Source organism: Vulpes lagopus, chromosome 1 (assembly GCF_018345385.1).
Source record: "Vulpes lagopus strain Blue_001 chromosome 1, ASM1834538v1, whole genome shotgun sequence".
Classification (NCBI taxonomy): Eukaryota; Metazoa; Chordata; class Mammalia; order Carnivora; family Canidae; genus Vulpes; species Vulpes lagopus.
In genome coordinates, this window is record NC_054824.1 from 35,157,977 (window position 1) to 35,181,228 (window position 23,252).

A 23,252-nucleotide genomic window follows, 5' to 3' on the forward strand; every position below is an offset into this window, starting at 1 on the left:
TAAATTTTTAAAAAGATCAAATTTCAGTGTAAAAATGGCAAACCACAGTTTTACCCATCCTAATATTAAACATCTGATACATAGTTTATCAATAAAGAGCATTAGGTTACTTAACTCTCAACATTGTTCTCCCCACCAGAGGTGGTACAGTGTAGGATTAAACACCCAAACCTTATAGTCACACTCTCCTGGTTTGGAGTCCGTCTCTGACTCTACCAATCACTTAATCTCCCAGTGCCTCAGTACCCTTATGTGGAAAATATGGATGATGATGACAATGATAATGATGATGATGATAATGACGGTGGTGGTGCTGGTGGTGGTGGTGATAATCCTACTTTACAAGTTTGTTGTGAAAATTAAACAAATGTATATAAAGTGTTTACAATGGTGGCTGACACATAGAAAGTGATATAAAAGTATTCCCATTGTATGTTCAGGTCACTACAGATGCTGAAATCTACAAGTTACGTTAACAGGTAGGGGAAAAAGAGTTACCTGGTTTTATTTCTTCAAGTTGATACTCATTTTTCATAGGTCACTCATTTTTCATAGGTCCAATAGGCTTTATTTGGAAACATGCATGCCCCTTGTTTTCCAATAGAGTAGTATCACACCAGCCCAGCATCCCTCCTTTCCCACTCTTGCCAGGCTGTTTCACTTAATAAATTTGGGGACTCTATCTCTCTCTGCTGCTTCTAATAGCATTTAGCAGTTCCTTTAACTATTGTACAACTACACATGAATAAATACAAGAATATGTTAGAATGATATAACAATGTGAATAAACCCAGAGAAATTAAATGATTACATAAAGCAAATAAAGTCATTGCTGCCAAACTGAACTAATTATATCAAAAAGAAAAGAAGGAAAATTGCAGCAGGGATTCTTATAAAATTACTTTATCCAGCACTAAAATATTTTTTTAATGTATGGTATGCTTAAAATATTAACATTTTGTTAACATTTGCCAATAAGAGACTAGCTACTCATATTTTCTGGTTTTTAACATTTTTTTATTATTTTGGTCAATGTTTTAAACTATCCTAAATGTGAATTTCCTTATAACTTCTAAAATACAAATAATCAGAACACAAAGTGGAGACTATTTAACAATACATCGGAGGAGAGCAAACTTGTTCAAAAACAAACAAAAAAGATAAGTGAGTTGGTAAGTAGAAGGAACCACACAATAATACTCAGATGGTTGGTCTATTCATGGTTATATTTCCATTGACTAGAACTGTGTCTTGCACACACAGGCATTTAATAAACAGTTGTCTGAGTTTTGAATGAATGAAATAGTTGTCAACCTCTAAACCTATTATCAAGCATCTGGACTTTGTAAAAGGTGTCAACAGTCTGAGAAGTGGTTCTCAAATGGAATAGGACCAACCCACTAATGGGTGTTTGAAAATACAGTGGGAAATTGGCTTGTCGCAATGACTGTTGGTGCAACTGCCAGGTAATGGTTGGAGGCCAGAGATTCTAACCTCTCTGCACTATGGAGAGAGGTAGGAAGGACAATTACAGAACAGCCCAGCACAATAAAGAAGTTTTCCACCCAAAATGCAAATAGCAGTCCATCAAGAATTACTAGAAACAGAATTAGGATGGAGGGATAAGAGACAAAGCAAGCAAATCAGAAAGGTTGGGGCAAGATTGGAGTACCTATTAGAGTGCTCAAGACATCTCTGCTATGACTGAGAAAGAAACTGTTTAGAAAACTGAGCCAGGCTAACAATGCCTAAAAATGTCCCAACCAGAGCTTCTGGGGTATTTGTACAAGCTGTAGAAGTGATCCTAAGTCCTTTTTTATAGTAAAAACAAATATGGAACAATTATAAAGTGAGAGGCAAAATTTCTTTAAGATAAGAGATTCAAAGAAATCCCATGTTTGTGGTAAGCACCTGGGGCATGTTCCCAGAACTCCATATACACCCACCCACATACCCTTCACCTCCCACCCTCATACTGTCAGTGGGTGGCACTTTGGTGGAAATACAACCTCAGGTCCTGAGTTGTGAACAGTTCATCAGAGATGAATAGCAGTACTAAGTTTAGAATATTGTGGAGGTAGTACAGGTTAGGAGCAAGAAAAAAACAAGGCATCTAAAGGAAGGTGAAGATGTCTAAGAGAGTTCACCAAAAATAAACTTCAAGGTACAAAATACACAAAGTATACAAAGTGGCAACATTAAGGCCTTGATTATTTCATTATTAAATATTTACTGAACACTTTTATATGCATCAGGCACTGTGCTAGGCCCAAAGGATAGAGATACACAAAAGACATGGTCTGACCCTCATGAAGCTTATAATCTATTGGAGAAGACATTAAACAAATGAACAATAACAGAAACTCACAGAACACTTCAAAGATAGCAAGGAGGTCTACTTTAGATTGAAGTATTAAAGGAGAACTTTGCTAAAGGAGTGGTATCTTCTGAATTCTGAACAATGAATAGGAATTAGGTGATCTTTACAGAAATGCTTCCTGGCAGAGACCTCAGCCTATACCCAGGCCCAAGGCAGGAAGGAGCCTAGCACACAAATTCCTGGAGTTATAACAGGAAAAGTGTGGTTGCTGTCTTGGTGAGCTGGGGACAAAAATCCTTCAACCTCCCACAGGAATTTGGGTTTTGATCTCATCAAACTGGGAAACTAAGGGGGCAGGGTTTAATTAGACGTGAACCAGGTTTTGTATTAATTAAGATCACTGGTGACAATGTGTAGAATTGGAGGAGGCAAAAAAAAAGGGGCAGGTAGATCTTTAGAGAAGCCAGTGCAAGGGTCAAGGTGAGACATGATGCAGCTTAGTTGGGAGTGATAGCAACAGAAATAAGAAATGTAGACGATATGAAGCACAGAGTCAAAAGATTTGGTAATGAATTGGATGTACAGAGTGAGGAAGTGACAAGGATGACTAACTGGTGTGGCACCTGCAAGGGTGATAGAGCCTGCCATGTTCCAAAGCAGGTAGCCTGTTTCAGGAAAGGAAGTTTCAAGGACTCAGTTTTGGATTTGTTCACCAGGAGTGTCTAAAAGCCATCCTAGTGGAGACATTTTTTTAAAAAAGATTTTATTTATTTATCTGACAGAGTGAGAGAGAGCACAAACAGGAGGAGCAGGAGAGGGAGAAGCCTGGATTCCAGGACCCTGGGATCTTGACCTGAGCTGATGGCAGGCACTCTTTAGTGGAAACACTTTATATTTGAATCTCCAACTCAGAAGTGCGTTCTAGATCAGGGTGTGAATTTTGGAGTTTGAAGCACCAATAGAGAATATATAAAGACATAGCAATTGATATGATCACCTAGGAAAAGCATGTTTGTCTCAATCCATGAAGACAACACTATTAAATTCTCTGAAATCAAGTAAACATGATCCCATAATTTTATTTCCAATACCTTTCCATAATATTTTATTTGGTAACCATTCTTTCTGGTCTTTTTTCTAACAAACTAATGTAATACAATGGAATATTACTCAGCCATTAGAAATGACAAATACCCACCATCTGCTTCAACGTGGATGGAACTAGAGGGTATTATGCTGAGTGAAATAAGTGAATTGGAGAAGGACAAACATTATATGGTCTCATTCATCTGGGGAATATAAATAATGGTGAAAGGGAATTGAAGGGAAGGGAGAAGAAATGGGTGGGAAATGTCAGAAAGGGAGACATAACATGAAGACTCCTAACCCTGGGAAGCGAACTGGGGGTGGTGGAAGGGGAGGAGGGTGGGGGATGGGAGTGAATGGGTGACGGGCACTGAGGGGGGCACTTGACGGGATAAGCACTGGGTGTTATTCTGTATGTTGGCAAATTGAACACCAATAAAAAATATATTTATTAAAAAAAAAAAAGAAAAGAAAAAACCTCCCCCCACCCACCCAAAAAAAGACCTTAAATGTTATGGCTCTATGTGCTTCACATTTAGATGACCTTGCAGTAGTAATTGCCTTCTCCTCATGTGCTTTTCATATTCCTGAGTTCAGTAAAATGGTTACTAACAAATGCTTATCAGAAGTTCATTGTGTCCCCTTTCACAAAGATGGCGTGGAAGGCGAAGAAGGAAGTCCCTGCCCCTCTCAAAGCCAAAACCAAAGCAAAGGCTTTGAAAGCTAAGAAAGGCATGAAAAGCTGAAAGGCGTGCACAGACACACAAAAAAAGATCTGAACGTCACCTACATTCCGACGACCCAAGACCTTGCGTCTCCAAAGGAAGCCCAAATATCCTCGAAAGAGCACCCCCAGGAAAAACAAGCTTGATCACTATGCCATCATCAAGTTCCCCTGACTACTGAATCAGCCATGAAGAAAATAGAAGACAACAACACACTTGTGTTCATTGTGGAGGTCAAGGCCAATAAGCACCAGATCAAACAGGCTGTGAAGAAGCTCTATGACATTGATGTGGCCAAGGTCAACACTTTGATTAGGCCTCATGGAGAGAAGAAAGCATATGTTTCACTGGCTCCTGACTATGATGCTTTGGATGTTGCCAACAAAATTGGGATCATCTAAACTGAGTCCAGCCAGCTATAAATCTAAATTTTTTCACCATTAAAAAAAAAAAAAAAGTTCATTGTGAATCTATGACATCTAGTATGTTAGTATGGAAAACATTTGCAGTGTACTAGCATTTCTCTGTTTCCATGACTGAAATCCTGCTGGTCCCATCATCATCTACAATGTAAAATCCAAACCCTAGGCTGCATATTTTTCCAGACCCTCTCTCTTGCCACATCCACATAACATGGCATGATTTTGCAGTAAGTTCTTACATTGCTTCCCTCTGTTCTGCTTTTACCCATGTGTTTCCTATGCCCAGACAAAATAAAAATGCAGTGTTTCTTATTCAAAATTTATGAAGAATTTCAAGACAGTGACAATATAGTATTAAACCAAGTAAAGGGTCCCTCTGAGGCCCTATGCAGTTGCATAGGTTGCAGGCCCATGTCCTGGCCTGTTTCCTGCCCCAGAGATAATAATAGTATCTACCTCATAAGGCTGGTTGGGGATTCAATGAGGCAATAATGTAAAACAAATAGAGCGTCTGGCACATAGTAAATATTATGTAAGGGTGAGCTATATAGATGTACACAACAGAAGATAGTTCATTGGGACTCTGGAGTCCTTTTTTGGGGTTAGAAAGAACCTTGTCTTCCAAATCTTAATTTTATAACATAAGCCTATTTAAAAAGAATACAAGAAAAGTCCTCATATTTTGCATCTTATATTCTTTACCCTCCTTCCATTTAAATCTTCCCCTAATACTACTCAACACTCAACCCTTCTAATTAATTGCCTCTTTGGTAACTCAAAAAAAGGAAAAGGTATAGGGGTAGGATCTATATTTTAACTTCTTTAGGAACTTGTGGAAAGGATGAGTGCCTGATAACCACTGGTCAAACCTCATTCTTGGAAAGAATTTCAACAAGAAAACATCTTTGAGAAAAGTGTAATGGAAAGCAACTCAGACACAACTAAATAGAATCTTATCTCTGTCAACTTAGAGGAGAGGAATCAAAGGAAGAAAAATCTGGAATATTAAAGTATGGCTCCATAAGCCATTTTCGTGCCTAATTTGCCCTCTTTACTTTGTGGAGGAACAAGCACTTGAACCAGAATAATACCATATGATTTCACTTACATGTGAAATTTAAGAAAGAAAACAGATGAACATTTGGGAGGGGGGAAAAGAAAAGAAAAAGTAAAGAGGGAAACAAGCCATAAGTGACTCTTAATGATAGAGAATTGAGGGTTGATGGAGGGAGGTAAGTGGGGGATGGGCTGGATGGTGGCTGGGTATTAAAGAGAGCATCTGGGATCCCTGGGTGGCGCAGCGGTTTGGCGCCTGCCTTTGGCCCAGGGCGCGATCCTGGAGACCCGGGATCGTATCCCACATCGGGCTTCCGGTGCATGAAGCCTGCTTCTCCCTCTGCCTATGTCTCTGCCTCTCTCTCTTTCTCTCTCTGTGACTATCATAAATAAATAAAAATTTTAAAAAAATTCTTAAAAAAAAATAAAATAAATAAAGAGAGCATCTGTTGTGATGAGCACCAGATGTTGAATGTAAGTGATGAATCACTTAAATTCTACCCTTAAGACCAATATTGTACTGTATGTTAACTAAGAAAATTTTAATTCTTTTATAAAAGGGAAAAAATAATACTAGAATTTATCATATTCAAGTTGATATTTTGAAAATATTTTCTGTCTGGATCTGAATTTAAGTACATTAGAAAAATATGAGAATTTACACAGAACAACCAACTTGCTGAAGAAAGAGGTGACTGGATTCTACCACTGCAAGTCTCTAATTTCTTTAGAAATAGAAAATGATTTCAAATGTTGTCAGTATATCTTGAAAAGTAACAACATTTCTTGCAGATATTATATAAGAAATAGTAATAGACATTTTCCCTTTTCCCAGATATTATTTTAATACCCTAAAAAGGGAGAAAAATGACCAAAATAGTAGCAATCATCATCATCATCATAGTAATAGTGATTTTCTTCCCAGGAGCTTAAAGTCCTTGTTAAATATCATTTTATAATGAAAAGAAGGCAAATGGACTATTGAATTACTGGCACTACTATCATTATTTGGATAATGTAATAGCATCTGTAGTGAATTTTAAAATAGTTGAGAAAATCAAACATCCAAAAAATATAAAAAAGCACAGGGATTTCTCTTGTTTTGACCTCTGAACTTCACTCTACAAAAATACCTGGGTGATGGAGTTCTGATAGCTCATAATGTAAATTATGACAGCCTGAATGTAAGACAACATAACAATTTAGAGAATGAGCAGCAAATTGGAAATGTCACACTAACCTATTAGTCTGGATTCTCAGTGTTGGTGACTCACAAATGGGGCAGTTATTTCAGTATTGGCATCTGTGACAAGTCCCACACCAATTCTCCAGGCAAATTAGATTCTTTGGAAACAAACAGACAGTAGAGCAATTTTTATTAGTCAGTCATTAGTCCAATCACTATGGGTGCTGAAGTCATTTAGTGTACAGGTAGCAATGATGTCATCCATTTAGGACTCTGTTAGTGTAACATCTCTGGCTAATATTTTTGTCCGCTAATAAGTATTTGATTCTTCAAATGTGTAACTTTAGTAAAATTATTTGAAATCGCGACAGACATACTCTTGCTATCAGTATAACTAAGTGTGTTAAAAATATGCTCCTTTAAGGAAGCAAAATCGCTTTTTGTGTAGTGTAGTTCTGCTGGACAGGGGCTTTGGAATTAGAATTACATGTAATTTCTGTCCCCCAATGCTTAATAGCTGTGTGGATGTGGACAAGCTAACTTTTCAAAACCTTTATCTTCTTGACCATAAAGTTGTCATAATAAGAGTTCCTACTTCACAAATTGCTGCAAGGAGTCAAGAAATAATCCATGAAAATGGCCTTCTAACTAATGTAGAGTAAGATTCAAAATCATTTCCACATATCTGCCAAGTCATCTGTACCTCTCTGATATCATTTCCTACCTACCACACTCCTCCTTTACCCTCCCTGATCCAGCCACACGTCTCTGCCGTTCCTCCAACATATCAAACACAGTCTTTTCTCAGGACCTTTGTACTCATGATGCTCACTGTCTAGGCCACTTCTGGATGGCATCTGCACAGACACTTCTTTCAGTGGACTTTACCAGGGTTGTCTTCTCTGACTCTCCTCCATAAACCAGCTTCCCCATCACTACACTTTTTTTTCCCTTTACCACCACCAGACACTTTATTTGATTGTTTATTGTCTGAAACCCCCTCCCAATAAAATGTAAATTCTATATGAAGAGAAATTTCTTATTTTGTTCATTTTTGTATCCTAGTACACAACAGGTGCTTAACAGAACTTTATCATTGATTAGCAGAGTATAGGAGAAAGCAGTATCCTGGTAGACTATTAGGATCTTGGCTTGTGGAAGTGAGCAGGTAGTGGTACAACTCATTGAGTTTGGAAATCCAAGAAGAGAACGTGGTCAGGGATGTTTTAGTTCTCTACTACTGTTTAGCAAATTACCTGCAAAGGCAGCAACTTAAAACAGCAAGCACAGAGTTTCAGAGATGTGGGAGCAAATTCACTAGGTGGTTCTGGCACAGGCTCTTTACCTGTTGCAATCAACCTACCAGTCAGGCCTACAATCATCTCAGGGATTTGTTGTGATTGAAGAATCAACTTCCAAGTTTGCTTATGTGGTTATTGGCAGCTCTTAGTTCCTCCTTAGTTGATGCCTTGGATGTTTCAGTTCCTTGTAACATAGGCCTCTCCACAGGACTACTCACAACACAACAGCTGGCTTACCCCTAATGCCCCTCCTTTCTGTGTGATATCCAAAAGAGAGAAAGTATAAGCAAGAGAAAGCTTTCAAGATAGAAGCTGCAGAATTTTCTAACCTAGTATCAGAAGTGACATGCCATTACTTTTGCCATATGGTATTGGTCACACAGATCAACCTTGGTACAATGTGAGGGGACCATACAAGTGGGTGAATACCAGGAAAGAGGGATCATTAGGGAACAGCTTGGAAACTGGCCAGCACAGGGGACAAATGGTAAGTTCAGCAAAGTACAGGCTGACTTTGAAGGGCCTCTCAGATATTTAAGGGGAACTATCAGACAGACAGTGGTGGGGACAGTTCTAGCAAATGAAGACAGGTCAAGGGAACCAAGATAACATCCTAATTTAAGCGTGCTTCTATGATAATCACAGCTTTTGATTCAATTTATTATCTTGAAATTTCAAAAAAATTGAGATTAAACTTGATCTACTTTCATTTCGTTTTGTACCACTAATATTGTTATTTTTGATGTACGAACTTTGAAATATATATATACCTATTAAAATTTAGGAAAATCTGGGGTGCCTGGTGGCTCAGTTGGTTAGGCATCTGCCTTTGGCTCAGGTCATGATCCTGGAGTCCTGGGATCAAGCCCCACAAAGGTCTCTCTACTCAATGGGGAGCCTGGGCTCCCTCTACCTCTGTCTGCTTGTGTTCTCTCTCTCTCTTTCTATCAAATAAATAAAATCTTAAAAAATAAAATAAAATTTCAGGAAATCTTCCACTCCATAACTAATAACTATATAATTAAATGGTCCTATTATTAATTCATTCTAGTAACACTTAGTGAATTAAAATTAGAATACGTAAAATCTATTTTATATCTATCTACATCATTGGGAAGTTTGAAATCACTACACAAAAACATTTCCCTACCTCAAGTCTTCCCTATTATCTTACATTTCAGAGAAAAAAAAGAACAACCCCTCCAATTGTGTCCTTGATGCCACCTGACCCACCTTCTCTGAGAATGTGCTCATGAATGATCTCCCCACATCTCACCTTTCTAACTACATGTTCTCATAGGATTCCTCCCCTCAGCTCATGAATATATTCATGCCCTCTTCTTAACAACTCTTCCTTACTTCTTCTATCTCATCTTCTTTCTTCCTTTCTCTGCCAAACTTTACAAAGCAAATACATTAGCTACTCCTATTTTTCCCCTCCATTTATTGAAATCCAACATACATTCTCATCTGCTCTCTCCCATGCTCTCTCCCATGGCTTTACAGACCTCCTAGCCATCAAATCCAGTGCTTTTTCTCACTTTAATCTTTGTCTGCAGCACTCAATTGTGTCAGAAGCCTTCTTGTAACAAATCCTCATTTCTAAGTTTTCATTACAGACTCTTCTGTTCCCATCTCCTATCTCTCTTCTCTGTTGGTAGCTACTCTGTCTCATGGCACCAGCCCAAATAGAGGTATCTCCCAAGGAATGATCCATGGATTTCTTTTCCTTCATGTTTTCTCCCTTGCCAGTTTCACCCAAGCTCATGATTCCAAATACCACCTGGATGTTGATAATTTCTACCTATCTGTTTATAGCTCTTATGTATCTCTCAAGCTCAGTACCATATTTTTAACTATAATACTACATTTTTTACTGAAGTTGATGTATTTCCTCCTTAATGGGATATCATCCTCCTGACACCCCAGCCTGAAAACATTTTCATGCTACTAGCATTTCACTTTTCTTTGCTTGCCAACATGTAGTCAATATTCATTCAGCCTTCATACAGTATAACATTCATTACTTCCTTATTCTCAGCCCCCCATCCTACTTCAGGCCTTTATGATTTTTCATCTGCAACACTGGTGGAGTCTCCAAACTTCCCTCCATTTTTTTCCCTCCACATTCTGTTTTACACATGGTGCCAGAACCTTCTAAAACATGTCTAGAAAGACATCAGTTAAGTCCCTGTTACAAAATTAAGTCCAAACTCCTTATTCTGACATATTATTCCTCCATTAACCGATCTGGACTTAGATGTCACATTGATTACCACGCTCACCAAAACACTCCAACCTTCTTGATTCAGTTTCTGCTTTTGAGTGGACTCAATAATTTAAGGCGCAAAACTATTATCTGAAACAGCAAAAATAACTGTTTGACCTCTGATTAATGATCAAATTTTGTAAAGAAAAAGATATTCGCAACACTTATTAAAGAGGTAAGGGGAGTTATCACAATAGGTATAGGAATAACTGCAATGGAGTTCTGCAGTACAAGAAAGAGATTGTGCTCAATTCTACATACGAAAAGGAAAAGTGAGAATTTATAGCCAAGGAGTGGGGAGGCCAACATATGTTGCCGAGGATGTGTAGAAAAAGGAACCCGCATGCATTGTTGGTAGAAATGCAAACTGGTGCAGCCATTGTGGAAGACAGTATGGAGGTTCCTCAAAAAATTAAAAACAGAAATACCTTATGATCCAGTAATCGCACTACAAAGTAGTTACTCAAAGAATATGAAAACACTAATTCATAATGATATATATGCACACTGATGTTTATTGCAGCGTTACTTAACAATACCAAATTATGGAAGCAGCCCAAGTATCCATCAATGGATAAAGAAGATGTGATACACACACACACACACACACACACACACACAGAATATTATTATTCACCCATAAAAAAATGAAATCTTGCCATTCACAATCACATGGTTGGAGCTAGAGAGTATAATGCAAAGCAAAATAGTAAGAAAAAGACAAATTTATGATTTCACTCATTGTGGAATTTAGGACACAAAACAAACAAAAGAAAAAAAAAAGACAAACCAAAAAACAGACTCTTAACTATAGAAAACTGATGGCTACCAAAGGGGAGAAGGGTGGGGGATGGGTGAAATAGGTAAAGGGAATTATCTTGTGTTCTCTTTCCCATTTTGTAAGATGGTAGGCAAGAAAAGCTGAGAAGCTGGATAATAAGGAGAAGAAACCTGAAGCCAACAAGGCTGATGCTGGTGGCAAGCTTAAGAAGGATAACCTCAAGGCTCAAATGCCAAAGAAGGTGAAGCCCCAATGCAGCCAAAACCCTATCCTAGTCAGAAGAATTGGCAGATATGCCTGATGGGCTGATTGGCTATGTATTCCAGAAAGACCATGTATAAGAGGAAGTATTCAGCAGCTAAATCTAGGACTAAAAGAAAACGGAGAAGGTTCTTACTATTGTCACAAAACCAATTGGTAGTGAAAAGAATGGTGATATCTGAGTGTTTAAACTTCAAAAACAATGCCTAGATATTATCCTACTGAAGATGTACCTCAAAAGCTGTTGAGACATGGCAAAAGAAACCTTTCATTCAGTATACGAGAAAACTTCAAGCTAACATCACCTCTGGGACCCTTTTGACCAACCTCACTGGATGCCATGGAGGCAAGAGGGTGGTTTTCCTGAAACAACTAGGTGGTGGTTTGCTACTTGTGATTAGACCTCTGGCCCTCAATCAAATTCTTCTGTGTAAAACCCCCAAACATCTCACTGATGCTTAATTCAAGAAGAAGCAGCTGTGTAAACCCAGACACCAGGAAGGTGAGATCATTGACACTACGAAAGAGAAATATGAGATTACAGGGCAGCCAAGGTTGATCAGAAAGATGTGGATTTACAAATTCTACCAACAATCTAAGCTGTTCTTCAGCTTCAGGGCTGCCTCTGCTTTGTGTTTTCTTTCACAAATGTAGTTCTAAACTTCTTACGAAGAACCTAATTAAATAACAGATCCATTAAAAAAGAGTACAATTATCTTGATAAATACTGAGCAATATATGGAATTGCTGAATCACTGTATTATACACTTGAAGCCAATATAACACTATATATTAACTATACTGGGATTAAAATTTTTAAAAAAGTCAGGTCCTATGTGAGAAGAGTTCAAAGGAGCCTGAATAGAGTTTAGTTAAAGAATCTTTGTCAATTCAGCTGAGTTCAAATACTAGCAACCCAGGATCTCTGGGTGGCTTGGCGGCTTAGCACCTGCCTTTGGCCCAGGGCTTGATCCTGGAATCCTGGGATCAGGTTCCCTGTGGGGAGCCTGCTTCTTCCTCTGCCTGTGTCTCTCCCTCTCTCTCTGTGTCTCTCATGAATAAATAAATAAAATCTTTAAAATATATATATATTAGCAACCTAAACAAATAATCCCCAAATCTCATTTTCCTAAAGAACAGAAATGGTTTTCAATGAAAGATCTTCAATCAGCACATTTAATTATTTTTTATCTGCAGTAAAACTGGCTTTTCATCATTGAGTCAAAAAGTTTTACTCTGCAGCTTTGTCTAGTTAGAATGGTAATAATTCAACCACGTAGCCAATTAGAAATGCATCCTTTTCTTAGTTTTGTAATGAAAATAAAAATGTTAAACAATATGTAGGAATGTGACATTAGATATGTTTTGTGCTCACAAAACACAATTATCTAGTAACAAAATTTGATCAGTAACAACACCTTATGGGTTAATCTATGAATTTAGAGGTAAAGTCATTGATAGTTAAAATCATCAGTAATTTTCATAAGCTAGAAATTCACAAAATTATGTAAATTATAATTCTACAGAATAGGTGCTAATTCCATACATATCAATATTAAATACCATACTAGAACTTAAACACAGTTTGAGGAGTGTGAAACTCCAGGAAACATGACAAGAAAACATATCACTCAAACCCAAGTATATTTCTTTCCTGCGTGATTGTACACTAAAACAGAGAAAAGTTAGCATACTGATTGATTATCCCCATAACCCATTTTCTCATACTTCACATGGGAATTCCCTCAGACCCTCCAGGGTATCCCTCTTGGTCCTCACATTTCTTCCTATAGGCATGAGCCTAGTAGTAGTGGGTATAGAGCTGCTTTCTTAGTATGGCTGGTTACCACTATGACCCAACTGGGTATGGAAGAAAACATGCCTTGTCTATATAACAAACAAAAAAGTCTTTCTTTGACCTCAATTTTTAATTAACAGTCAGCAATTTTTCCTGTACTTCCTAATATGCATAAAACTTAGAGATCACATGTATTGTGTTGCTCTGGAAAGAAACATTTTTTTTTTTTTTTGGAAAGAAACATTTTATCAGAATATTCTTTGACAAGCATTGGCGGGTCATCTAGTAAAAGTGTGTAGACATGGAGTCAGAAGACCCAGTGTGAATTCCAGTGCTGCTGCTTTTTAGCTCAGTGACTCAGCATGTCACATATTCTCTTCGACCTTCAGTTTCCTCAGGAGCAAAATCGAGGTAACAATTCTCTCAGGTGATAGTTCTGATGTGAGTAAAAAGTGAGATAATACATTGTGAAAACTAACACAATACAAAAAACAAGGCATTTTTTTTTTTTAATGAGGGCTCAGAAAATCTTTCCTTAGCAAAACCAGACTCCTCAGGTCACATTCACATTCACATACTGATAGTTCTCAGGTTGAAAAAAAAAACCCAGCTCCATGTGTCTCTGTATGAAACTGAAAAGCAGGTGCACTTTGATTGACTAATGGCTGTATAACTTTGACGAAAACTGAGCTAAAATAGGATTTTGGTAATATTAAACTGAAACTGAGCAATATTAGAGGCAAGAAGTTCTGCTAGGTTTTCATCTTAAAAAGCCAAAAAATATGAAATAAAAATATGTATTTCTTTCAAAATCCCTACAGAAGTTGCATTTCTTGGTGTCACCAGCCACATTCTAAAACCTATGGATCACTTGAGGACCAATTATAATCTTCCTGGAAAAAAAAAAGAGAAACCTCTAATTTCTTTCTCTCCAAATCATCTCTTCTCTCATAAAGCAACATCCTTCCCTCTTTCATGGCCATCTGAGAATAGATAGCCAATGGTGTATTCCCTATGTTCCAATAATTAGTATACATCTCTCTTACATCAAACCACATCTACTTGTAGTGATGGTAGCTAAGGTTGCAGGCTAGAAAGATCTTGTTTATATTTGCATATCCCTTAGAAATACAAGGGATCCATATATCTATATTTATAATATTTATATATCATATATAACTAGTTGAAGTTAACCAAATATCTAGTCATTGAATATAGGACTATCCTGAAAGCACTGGTTTATCAATAATGGCCAAAATCATAACACTTAAAGGAAAGGACTCACTGTTGGACTACAATTACAGAAGACATTATAAGCAGGGTTAGCATGAAGGAAAAGATGCAATTAAACTTTCCTTTCAGCCTTTACACTTTCCTCTCTTTCTTCCCCCACCGCACCTTCATGCTACTCCCTTATTGCTCAGATAATTATCATACCCACACACACACATACCCTACCATGACTCCTAATAAATGCCATAAAAATCTTTGTCCATCTCCTTTCAAATACAGCTCCCTTAGTGCCACTTTTCTTCTGATTATGGAAATTCTCACACAAATATAAAACAGAGTTCCCTCCATTATTATTGTAAATATTTACATTTAAATACACAGACATACACATTTATATGTAAATACTTAAATAACTTTTAAATCTAAAATGCCAACTCTCTGATCATGACTTTTATGGTTGTGATAATCTAAGTGCAAAAAAGATACCTAATGATAAGATGATAATAGGGAGATAAGTGATAAAGACAGAGAGATAGACACAGATAGCCAGAAGTCAAGAGTATGTATGTCTATGTATGTTTATATGTATATATGTTCCTACTTGGGGTAAAATACCCTTTAAGTCACACTACTTTAGATAGCCTCCTCATTTATTATAAGTGAGGTCAGCCATATGAAGAAAAAAATATTTTCTCCCTGAATCATGTAAAACATCAAATAATGGACAAGACCTTTGCAAAATGCTTCTTACTCTGCAAACTTGTATCTTTCTTTAATCTTAGGTAAAAATGATTTCTAAAATTGGTTTTGAACCCTCAAATCATTCATGATTGTAGCATTCTATATTCTAACCTCTCTTTTCAGATGTCTTTGTCTCTATGACAGTTTCACAGAAAAATCATTTCTTTTCCTTTTTTGAAAAAAAGTTACTTGCTTCAAGAAACTCCATTCGGGTTCTCCTTCAAAGATTACACAATTGGGAAAAAATCTACAGTATTGCAATTTATCTATAGAAAATTATCACATTTAAGCCAACCACACAATATATGTTTTATGCAACCCTTGAAATCAAGGAAATAAGTATAACCTCGGTTTTATGATAAAGGAAAGCATACGTACAACTTAAACTGATAGAACCAACCATAACCTATACCTAGTAGACTACTTATAGAAGTATCTGATGCACCTGAAATTAGGAGTCATGAGTTCTCTTCCCTTCCTCTCTATGGTTATTTCACAAAACAACCACTCTAGATTTGTTTTCTCCTAGCCACTCTAATGTTTGCCCTCCCTGCCTAGCAGGGCCGTGCTGAGAATCAAATGAGATAAAATATATTTTAAAATACTGTATTGTAAGATAAAATCAAAGAGGGAGGCAAACCATAAGGGACTCTTAACTCTAGGAAACAAACTGAGGGTTGCTGGAGGGGAAGGGGAGAGGGATGGGATACCTGGGTGATAGGCATTAAGGAAGACACATGACATAATGAGCACTAGATGTTATATGCAACTGATGAATCACTGAACTCTATCTGAAACTAGTAAAACACTTATGTTAGTTAATTGAATTTAAATAAAATTTTATAAATAAAATAAAATGTGTTGCTTCATTATTACTATTTAGGTAAATAACATTATAAATTATTTTTTACTTTTCAGGAAAACAGAAACTTCTACCTTTATTATTAACTTCCAAAACTAAATATTTCAGTAGCTTAAATTTTTTGACTTGCTGGTTGAAATGCCAAACTATAGATATGAGGCATAAAGGCTTTGGTAATGATAGGATTTGTTAAGTAATTGCTTAAGATCTTACATGTTTTAAGGCACAGTTTTTTAGGAATCTGAGAAGACTGCAGGGAGTTGAAGACATAATGGAACCAAACCTAGTAAAGAAGGAGTACTGAGTTCATAGGCCTGGCTTAGAGTCTTAGCCAGCCAACTGACCCTCCCTGTGTCTCTAAACTTTAGTCATATCTCCCAGTCCTTGAATTCCCTAAGTAGATGACCTCAGATTCACCTTTCTTCCCTTAAAGAAAAATGTCTTTAAATAAGGATTAAGTCTCCTTGCAACCCGTTCCCTTTCCCCAGCTTTATGTATTTTAAAAGGATACAGAATAGAAAAATTAAGACAATTATGATAAGCTCAAAATTTATCTCCCTAAAATATTGCTTTCACCTTGTCATTCTGCTCTTCCAAATGTCCAGTGTCTTGTAACTGACCTTAAGATAAAGTCCAGTGGCATAAGCAGCCTACATGGTTCAACACAATACAGCTTTATCTGTCCATTTTCAAATCACCTCTTAACAACCCAACAGCATGATTAAATACTCATGCTCATTCCCTCCCCAGCTTCACATGCAACTCTTTCTCTCTACCTATTTGAATTCTACCCAACCGTAAAGGCTATCATAAAGATCTCTGTCTTTGTTGAATACCTCTGAAGTACTTGTTTGCATCTCTCCCTCATTTTTGCCTTTTGCTACTGATTGTTTCATGAGCATGTGTCTAGTTTCCAACTATAAATTATAAATTCCTGAGATAGGAATGAACTTGAAAGTTGGGACAACCTTCAGAGCCACTGCAGAAAAAAGCAATAGCATAACCAACAAAACTGAACGTGAGTATAAGAGTTAATACTGCCATCTTCACAGACCCTCAAAATTTTTCAGAGTATTGTTTTATTAGAGGGGATGACAATTTTGTTATCTTTGCTATGACACATTTTACAATGAGATTGAATTTCTATCTTCGAATGCTATGTTTGTATACAATTTAGTCATACATTCCTAAAAATGCAGCAAGTATCAGAACAAAAAGACCTATTGTTCTCATTAAGACTGTCACCAAGGGATATATATACATATCATTAAAGATTTTTTTAAAAAGCAGATTTGAGACAATTACAGTTTAATTTATACCAAGTGTAGGTGTTAATAATATTTCTGAACATCTTTAGCTATTTGTCATTCATTTCTTCCACTGGGAATCTTCCTCTTTTGAAAATCAAGGAGAAATGAGGCCAATAAGCAGAAAATCTCACCAAATTTTCACCCTTCCTCCCAAACACTTTACACCCAAATGCTGACCAGATTTTAGAGGGCTATGAATGTACCACAGTCAAATACAGACCTTTGACATACAAAAATAAAATAAAATAAAAATGTGCAGCGACTGATGTTTCTCAATTGTACTTCTAAGTCTTTTTGAAGAAAAATATTGTTAAATGAAATGAAACCGAATTAATCAAGATATAAATAATCTGTGTCTATGTCTATCACTTAGCTAAGGCATTTTATATCTTATAAATTTTACATTTTTCCACAATTTAACACACTTTACTTCCTATCTGATGTAGCAGATTAAAGGTAAACTAGAAGGCTGGTGATAAGTGTCAAAGAAAAGTGCCAAGGAGGCTACACTCTGGAGCACTGGAAATAATGATAAAAATTTATACAAACCACTGTGATATACCTGGTTTTGAGGCCACGCTGACAAATTAAGAAGAAACATTAGGTTAAGAGTAGAAAACCCAAATCAAGTACAAATTCACAAATTATGGAATTTAGCAAAGATATACAGATGGAGTACCAAAAGAATTCTGTGCAAAAGCTAATGTGGGTGTAATATTTCTAGGTAAAATTTACCTATTTGTCATAAGTTGAGTTTTTTAGAAATTTTGATGGTAGGCTTGACTTTGCTTGGATTGATAATTACTATTTCCCTAGAGTCCTCTGAGGGCCTTCAACTGAGACTGTATCACCCCTCATACTCCAACTTCATCTGAGATGAATATGGATGTATACAAACACCCCTCACCTGGCTCCCTCCTTCATCTGACCGAAATTGCCTCTTGGTCTCATATTCTCACCTTCATGTTTATTCAGATTTGGATATTAAGCTAATGGCTTTTCTTTCCTGTTGTGCTTCTGCAACTCTGCTTCGGTAACCTACCTATACCCTTTATGTGACCTCTGTTCAGCTCTACTCATTTTAGCAAGAACTTTTCAAAGGAAACACACTGTACTACCTGCCTGACATAATGGCAATGGCCCAGGTTTATCCTCATGAAAAACAGTATTATAAAAGAACCATGTACCAGCATTCCTTGTAAAATGAAGAAACCCTTGCACTGTGTAACATCAGACAGTAAGTTTTAAAGGGTTTTGAATGCTTACCAGTGGCAAAATGTCCAAAATTTTAAGGATACAAGATAGTTTCCTTTAAAAAACACATTTTTTATTCAGTCCAGTCCTAAGGCATCTCTCCTGGTCATTTGTTGCCTCTAAAACTGCCCTCAATTTAAGTGACTTGGCCTTATGAAATAGGACCCATATATCTTCCTTTAGCAATCCAATTTTATCTTACAATATTTTTTGTAGTAGCAATTTTCCTTATTTCCATTTTTTTTACCAGAATCATAGCTAATTTGGTATTGCATGACTTGAGTACACCTTTACCTTCTTTCTCCTCCTCTTACCCAGCTATTTGCAACATAGCAAATCCCATAAGATTTTGAGAGATAATGGAATATACCATCATCTAATATTATATAAATGTAATCAGAAGAAATTTTACTTTCAAGTCTTCTAATTGTTAAAAGTAAATTGATCTCTATTCTATCAATTCAACACTTCAGATACTATATACATAGCAGATTTATAGCTCCTCATTTTTTTGTAACTCTGTTCCCTCAGCCAGAAAATTCCTCCATCTCATACTATTAAATCCTAGGTATTCTTAAACTTCAGTAAAAAAGTCATTTCCCCAAATAAGCTTCATAATACTACCAAACTTTCCTGGCCTCTTACTCTTTCTCTCAATGTCTTCATTTCTTCCTACATCCCCCTGCACACCACAAGGAAACCCCCTCTCAGCATTCAGATCTCATTCCTACAAACACTGTTCTGCAACACATGCCCTCAGAACTTTACCAGGTAGCTAACGATAATACAACTAAATCAGATGTTTTATGTAGAACAGAGTCAGTTCAATTACTAACAGATTACTGTTATGTTAGGCTGAATGAGCTCAACAGCAGTTTGCATTACTTTGAACTACAAATGGATTAATGATGCAAATTTTTAGGCATAATGGATGCAATTTTTTAGACATAATATGTGCCAGGGGATAATTTAGGTTAAATAAAGGACTTCATAACTCCTTACGTGGGCCTTTCATAGATGATATCAATGCCAACACTGTATATTTGCAGCAATTCGTAACTAACAAAAGCTAGACTCTGAAATCCAAATCCTAATTCCAACTCTTGAAGCTCTTCTGTTGAATCATCAACTTATTTTTACTATTTATTACTAATTTATTACTATTATTTATTCATCCTTGCAAAGATTATTAGCTTTATTATGTCTCACCTAATTGTATCAATCTAGGCTCAATCTTATAAGTGAGGTGCTTTTTAAAATGTTATGTAAGCCCGATAAGAATTAACAGCTCTTTCTTCAGTTCTTTTACTCTTGGACATAATTTGGACCCATCTCCTTCCACACAGTACTTTCTGAAATAAGCTTGATCCCTGTATATTTCAGTTAGTTTCATATAGATAAAAAGTGCCGTACAACTGAAATTAATATAATAATATAACTATATAACAACTAATTAATATAACATTATGTATCAACTATTCTTCAATCTTAAAAAATGTGTAGGGCAGCTCAGGTGGCTCAGTGGTTTAGTGCCACCTTCAGCCTAGGGCCTGATCCTGGAGACCGGGGATCAAATCCCACGTCAGGCTCCCTGCATGGAGCCTGCCTCTCCCTCTCTGTCTCTCTGTCTCTCTGTCTCTCTCTCTCTTTCTCTCTCTCTCTCTGTCTCTCATGAATAAATAAATAAAAATCTTTTTAAAATGTGTATATGCAAAAAACTATAAGACACTGATGAAAGAAATTGACTAAGGCACAAATAAGTGGAAAAATACCCATGTTCATGAATTCGGAGAATTAATATTTTAAAGTGTTCATACTACTCCTGCCAATCTACAGATTCAGTGCAATCCTTATCAAAATTCCAATGGCATCTTTCACAGAACTAGAAAAAGCAATTCTAAAATTTTTATGGAACCACAAAAATCCTGAATAGCCAAAGCATTACTGAGAAAGAAGAACAAAGTTAGAAGCAAAGCACTTTCTGATTTCAAATGATACTATGAAGCTATAATAATCAATACAGTATGGTACAGGCATAAAATAAAAAAAATAGACACACACACCAATGCAACAAAATTGAAAGCCCAGAAATAAACCCAGGTATATATGGTCAACTAATATTTAACAAGAGAGTCAAGAATCCTCAAAGGGAATAAAATAGTATTTTCAATAAATGGAGCTGGAAAAACTGGATATTCAGATGCAAAACAATGAAACTGAACCGATATCTTATACTCACAAAAAATTAACTCAAAATAGATTAAGGACTTAAATCTAAATACTGAAACTACAACTTCTAGAAGAAAACATGGGAAAACCCTCTTTACATTCTTGGCAATGATTTTTTTTTTGACATTATGACACCTGAAGTACAAGTAACAAGAGTCAAAATAAGCAAGTGTTACTACATCAAAAGGAAATAGTTTCTGCACATCAAGAGAAACAATCAATAGAGTAAAGAGATAACCTATGGAATGAGGGAAAATATTTGCAAACCAAATATATAGGACTCAATAGCAAACAAAAACAAGAAAAAAAAAAACCAACCCAATTTTTTAAATGGGCAGAGGATCTAAATAGACATTTTTCCTAAAAAGACATACAGATAATTAACAGGTACATAAAAAAAATGCTCCACATTATTAATCATCAAAGTAATGTAAATCAAAATCACAATGAGATATCACCTCAAACCTGTTAGGATCTTTATATCAATAAAAGATAACAAATGCTAGCAAGGAGGCAGAGAAAAGGAAATGCTTGTAGATTGTTGGTGAGACTGTAAACTGGTACAATGACTATGGAAAATGGTAGGGAGGTTCCTCAAAAAATTAAAAATGGAACTAGAATATGATCCAGTAATCCCAGTTCCACATATATATCTTAAAGAAACTTAGTATCTTAAAAACCATCTGCATTCCCTTGCTCATTGTAGTGTTGTTTACAATAGCTAAAACATGGAAATAATCTAAACGTCCATCAGAGGATGAATGGATAAAAAAAAATGTGGTGTGTGTATAGATGTAATATTATATGGCCAAAACACAAAAGAAATCCTGTCATTTTTAAAAACATGGATGAACCTGGAAGGCATTATGCTAAGTGAAATAAGCCAGACAAAAAATGACAAATACCACATGGTATCACTAAAAACCAAATTTATAGAAACAGAGAGTAGATTGTTGGTGGCCAGGGGTAGGTCACAGAGAATGGGTGGATGTAGTCTAAGGGTACAAACTTCCAGTTATAAGATGAATAATTTGGGGGATCTAATGTACACCTAGCTGGCTATAATTAACAATATTCTATTGTATATTGGAAACTTAAGAAAGTAAACCTTAAAAGTTCTCACTACAAAATAAAAAACAAACAATAGGAAACAGGTAACTATGTTAGCAATTGATGTGTTAACTAACCTTATTTTGGTAATTATTTTCCAATATATACATATATCAAATTATCATTTGGTTTATATCTTAAACTAATCCAATGTTATATGTCAATTATATTTCATTAAGCCAGGGGTGAAGGGAATGTGTGTGTGTGCATACGTGTGTGTGAATTCTGTAGCCATAAGCATTCTTCCTGCAAAGACATATTTGTAAAAGGTGACTCAGTTGTCTGTATAGTTTAATAAAATACAGCAACAAAACTATCTTTGTAGACATACAACAGAATAAATAACAATATTTTGTAGTATGATTAATCTCACAAATTTCAAATCTTTTCTAACACTTAAATCCTAAAAAACAGTGCAATATGATTTCTACTACTTAAATAAAATGGTATTTGGTTTCTTTGTGATGATCCCATTACCAAAGTCTCCTGATTAGAAATTAGATAAGCATACAAAATAAATATCAAAGAAACATAAATAAATTGGCATCATCTATAATAATAGCAAAATTGTTTAAACCTTCCTAAAGCTATTCCTAACTAGCAAGAGTGTTTTTGCATAAGTGATACCTAGGGGCTTAAAAGAATTAACACCAAAGCAGAGTCTTCATCTAAACTCCTTGAATTTCCCCCTCTTTTGCATCTGAGTAATTGACCTATCTACAGTTCAATGACTATTCTAGAATCTATACTACTTGAAAATTAGTATCTTGTTAACTAAACTGCCATTACCAAGATCACATTCCAAAAACTACTGTAATACTGAGTGAACTCCACTGACTGAAGACTTGAGTCCAATAAAAGATACCAGAGATAAAAGTTTCTGTTTTCTTAAAAGTAGCAAATTTTAAGAACAGAAAAAATACAGACTTCTCTGTTCTTTAAAGTTAGCCTCCTCTCCTTGTTCTCAATAGATTTTATAACAATGATAGACTCCTCTTTTTACTTATTTCTTCTGCAAAGCTTTTGTTGTGGCTCTATCATCTGAAGACAAAGACAACACTTGAGATATTAGAGGAAAGAAAAGCTTCCACCTCAGGTAGTAAGATAGAAAAAGATGTTAAGGCATATATTATCTCCCTGGACCTATACTGCATTCTTATGAAATCATTTTTATTGTAAGCATTTAGAGTAGTTTTAGGTTGTAAAACCTATTAATATGTTCAATATGTTTAGTTCAAACATGTTTATATCATTTGCTATAATCCAAATGTTGAAATCTACTTTTTAGAATTCTGATGATTTAATAAA

The 23,252-nt window shown here is 36.0% G+C and overlaps 1 pseudogene; it reads left to right on the top strand.

Moving 5' to 3' along the window:
• The first annotated feature begins 1,443 nt into the window (after window positions 1-1,443).
• On the top strand, window positions 1,444-12,087 carry LOC121486513 (annotated as a pseudogene).
• The last annotated feature ends 11,165 nt before the right edge of the window (window positions 12,088-23,252 follow it).